Source organism: Pagrus pagrus, assembly GCF_965226575.1.
Source record: "Pagrus pagrus genome assembly, chromosome: 8".
Taxonomy (NCBI): domain Eukaryota; kingdom Metazoa; phylum Chordata; class Actinopteri; order Spariformes; family Sparidae; genus Pagrus; species Pagrus pagrus.
Window position 1 is genome coordinate 28,791,429 of NC_140192.1, and position 4,902 is coordinate 28,796,330.

A 4,902-nucleotide genomic window follows, 5' to 3' on the forward strand; every position below is an offset into this window, starting at 1 on the left:
GCTGGCAGGACCTCCACCGTACTGTACTGCTGTCTTTCTTCACTTCCCAGTCCAGCAGTTTTAATGTTTGTGCTTCAATCCTTCTCTGATCATAGTGCAAAATAATGGAGTTGTATTACGGAAATTATGTATGGAAATTATTATCCAGTTACATCTCACAACAGTCACACCTCATTCTCATGACACTCAGTGACACTGTTTGTGTTAAGCCCTGTTGACACTATGCACAAAAAGCTGTACAAATATTTACAAGTATGACATTAATGTCAAGGAAAATAGCTTTTTCAGTCATTTTCATTCACAGCTCAGGTATGGTGAGCTATAGTAATATAGGAATGCACACAAATAGAAATGCCTCTCTGGGAAGATTGACTCCTGAAAGGAAACACAATCTATAAGATTATTCCTCTAAAGCCTGATTATCAGAGTGTTAGTATAAGACAAGTTTGTAAGTGCACATTCTAGGGAGAAAATAAAAAAAACTTTCTCGTAGTGACTGTCTCAAATAAAGGCCTGTTTCTCTTTGTGGTCCTGTTAAATAAAGGCACCAGCAACTGAAATACTACACAAGACTACACTTGAAAACAGCTTACAGTGACTACAATACTAAATCTGCAGTGTTGTACAAAATTACAAAAAACAAGGGAATAATAGCTCAGGATCTGATGGCAGCCAAGGACAGGCATTTGGAATTAAAGGGCAAATCCCATGAAAAGACCAAAGCCAACAGTGTGCTAGTCTGTCTCTCTCTATACCTTCTGATTTCTTTTAAAAACACTGCGGCTCATTGATGCATTTTTCATAGTTTTTGGACAACAGTGGAGTTCTATGGCAGAGAAAAAAGATGTATCAGGTTTTGGATACACACACATTACTTGTTTTTAAGGAGATCTTTTGACATGAAGAGAAATATAGAACATGTCCTATAGCTGATCCTATATGGCACACATGATTTTCAGTCAGAAACTCATGAATTGGATGTTTGATGACTTGATTCCATCCCAAAGAGGGACACATAAAAGCAACTTAAAAGATGGACAACTTCTTAGCTCAGGGAGGTCATGGCTCATCCTCATTGGGCTTTAAGAGTGAGAACTGGAAAACTGTTATGGAATTAAAAAGGGTGAAACAAATATTTTTTGCACTTTGGTGCACAGTGGCACTGGGCCTTGAGTAGTTTGTTGGGAGGAAACAAAATACACAAAGCACACATGGACACAACACCATGAAAACATTAAGAATCTGCAATATGGGTGAGCGATCTCGCCAAAAGACTAATGTCACTATCTACTTAATCATAATCACAATTAAACATTTAAACTGCAATCTTTTTTTCACAATTTTGAATTTCCCTATAGACTTCAGCCATCTGCACCATTCAAACACAATATTGTATTAAAAGGGGTTTTTTCCCCCTTGTTGTGATACGTCACTCAAGAAAGAGCCGCATGAAGTCATTTGTCCAACCAGCCATCTAGTCGGCTGAATCACTCACTATTATTATTAGATTATTCATATAGCACAGATGAGCTTGTCAATAAAATTATGTGAGGTTTGGAAACAGAAGCGTACATTAAATATCAAGATCTCTGAGTCATCTGAAAAGTAGATTGTGAAAAGTTTCAATGACACGACTGCAAAATAATCCTTTGGGACAATTCCGTCGGTCATAGTTATGTTCCCTAAAAGTGCTTGTTTTTGCCACCGACAGGCTGAGGTTGTTATTCTAAGTGTCTGAGAATGTGACGGAAATGATTTCAAAGTCTCGCCCTGAAATCTCAAAGTGAGTGATTACAGTTGTTGCCTCATTTAGATCAAAATCAGTTGAATAGTCAGCCATGTAATAATTCCTGCTGGCAGTTGCTCTGGGTAAACTTCAAACTCCTCTCTCCAACTCTGACTCACATTTCCGCCGTCTCGGCTCACCGGTGCCAGCAACAATGATAGTGTGCCCGTACACACCACAAATATAGTACGACCAAACATAAGCGGCAAACATATTCGTCATTATAGTCATCTTCCTGCAACATCTCACACGTCGTGAGACTTGTGTTTCTGGTTACAAACGGGAGCTTATATTGAACTAAAAGGTCTCTGTAGGAATCGTTGCCTTAGTGTTGACACTAGAATTAGAATCAGCCTGTCAGTGGCAAAAACATGCATTTTAGTGAATGGAGCTGCCCCTCATGTTTACATTTGCAGCCGCATCGTGGTCGCCAGCTTTGGCGATCTACTGGACTGATTACAAAACTTTTGGTCAGCATGTCAATATAGGGTTTAAAAATACCAGAATTTCCCTTTAAGAAATAAGCTCTTAAAGGTCTTGAAACCCTGTGTTTGTAATAATTCTGTAACTTAGGCTTTCACTGTTGCACTGTTTGTTCATTAGTTCTGTTCTGTATATATTTGTTTCTTGTATGAGATATTTGAATTAGAAATGCTTTAAGAGATGGAGATGCTTCACTATGGACAGGTTTCAAGTTTGAATGCCAATACATACGCTTCTGCTGATATTTCTTACACATCTCATCTCAGAATATAACCAAGGTTGTTTTAGTTATTTTTGATCAGATCTCACATAATAATTTCACCACCCCTGATCAAAGCTCATATAGATTTTGGTCACTTTTTTTGAGGAATCCTGTGTCATTTGTACATTGGTGTGTTTTCAAGGCTTGGATTCAGTAAGGTGCTGGAAACCTTCCCTAAAAGGTTGGATCCATGCAGACACATTAGCATCATATAGTTCTAGCAGTTTCTTTTAGCTACACATGTTAAATATATGAGTGCTCAGCTGTGCATATACTTTAGATGTACACCATTGTTGAGCTTTCATTCTACCCTGGTCTTCCTGTTTAGCCTGATAACAAACTGAGTTACCATTTTGATTCAATTCCTGAGAAAATCAGATATTAGGGCAAGGATTCAGAGGCAGCTTCTCTACTGGCCTCTTGATTCAGATTTTCTTGTTTATGTCACTATTCTGTTAACTCTGGACACTATAGTGCATGAACCTGTCATGACTGTTTCTGGAGCCTCCATGTTAGACAATAAACATAAATCACTGTTGCCATTTAAATAATCATTTCCAGTTACTACAGCTTGTCATAAGTTATTATCTGTATGATAGCCATGATCATGTTCACCTAAATGGGAACACAGTAACTTGGCCTTAACAGTTTTGGTAATAATATTAACATTCACCTTCTCTTTCTCTTACATTTGTTGTTGTTGTTGTTTTGTTTTTGTTTCATAGTAAGTAGGTCATCATTAATGGCTACAAATAGTGTAGAGTTTTTTTTTTTATTACCCTCAAATGAACACAATAATTATTCCAAAATGTTTTGTAATTTACTCCAATATTATTACATAATAATATTCTGTACCTCAATGTACTGATCTGAAGAAGTTGGACAGAAACTACTTAGAAATTAAGCTGCAACAACTCACTTCAGTTTAGTGGCCCGCCGGGGGGAAGTTAGACAGAAACTAGTGAAAAATTAAAATTGTATGATCAGCAGAAGGTTAGTAGAAACCAGTTGAAAGTTTCCTGGAAATCTATTAGACAGAGTATTATTATGAATTAAAGTTGGGGTAATTTTCAGTCAATTTTGATGTAATTATTGTGCTATTTTTGGAGTAATTTCACAGAAATTTTAAAAATACATTGCATGGTAATTACCACCTCACCATGAAATTTGCAGACCTGTAACATGTAGTGTGCAAGATGCAGCATATTAAGTGCTTTTCAAATCATTTAACAGCCCTCCCCACATAAGTCGAAAATTTTCACTGTATTCGAGGCATATTACAGACTTTTAAAAAACAAACACATCTGGGTTCATGGAATGATTAGGGTTAGGACTTTGGCTTTACTAAATTCCTTAAAAGTCGTTGGCGGAAGTATACAAGCATGAGGTGGAAGCATTACCGACTGTATCACTATAAATCTGTTAAAGGGGCCCTGTGGAAGGTCTGTGTTGTGGCCAATGATAAGGACCTCAGTCTTATCTGAGTTTAGTTGTAGGAAGTTATTTGCCATCCGGTCCTTCACAGCCATCAGACAATTATTCAAAATGATGAGTCTCATTAGGTTTGAAAGAGACATACAGTACAACTGTATATCCTCAGCATAGCAGTGGTAGGAAATGTCTTTAAATTTGCCAATAACATCTGAAAAACAGGAGGAGAACCAGTCCAGAGTGCTACTAAAGACACCTACCCACTGCCTAAGTCTCTCAAGCAAAATGCTGTGATCCACAATGTAAAAAGCTGGGGTAAGATCCAGCAAAACCAAAACAGACATGAGGACGACATTATGTCATTAGTTACTCTGAGTAGAGCTGTTTCAAGATCCTATGTTCAGTTGAGACATTGGTAAACTGTTTGGCAACTATTTGTTCAAGAATCTTTGATAAAAATGGCAGGTTAGATATTGGCCTGTGGTTATCGAGAAGTGATGGATCAAGAATACTTTTCTTTAAAGGCAGATGAACAACGGCCTGTTCAAAATGAGCAGGGACACAACCAGATTTCAGGGACATAATAATAATGGAAACCAGGCTTGGTCCAATGGCCCCAAGTAATATCTACAAGGCTTGAGGAGGGCTTCATACTGCCCACCAGATTAATGAGGTCTTGCAATGAGACTAGGGTCTGATGGCTGAGATGGACAGTCACACATGGAAGTGGAGGATGGGACTTTGCTAGTCCTGACATTTCCAATCTTCTCCAGAAAGAAGTAGAGGAATGTACACGTTTCCTCGGCAGAGAATCTAAATTAAAAGACAAGTTGAACAAAACCTATTTATGGTCAATGACATGGAGCTCTTCAGAGCTAATATTTAAACCCAGCGTAAAAACAAGGTCCAAAGTATGTCCCCTGTTGTGTGTGGGACCAGA

General features: G+C 38.0%; 1 protein-coding gene across 2 annotated transcripts in view; it reads left to right on the forward strand.

The window, feature by feature from the left end:
* The window catches only part of mamdc2a (MAM domain containing 2a), a 40,556-nt gene extending 37,483 nt beyond the window's left edge, over nucleotides 1-3,073 (forward strand). For both annotated transcript variants that reach the window (XM_084360340.1, XM_084360341.1), the window contains one exon: nucleotides 1-3,073. This exon is cut by the window's left edge and continues 190 nt beyond it. The gene's annotated coding sequence lies outside the window, so the exon portion shown is untranslated.
* Nucleotides 3,074-4,902: the final 1,829 nt, after the last annotated feature.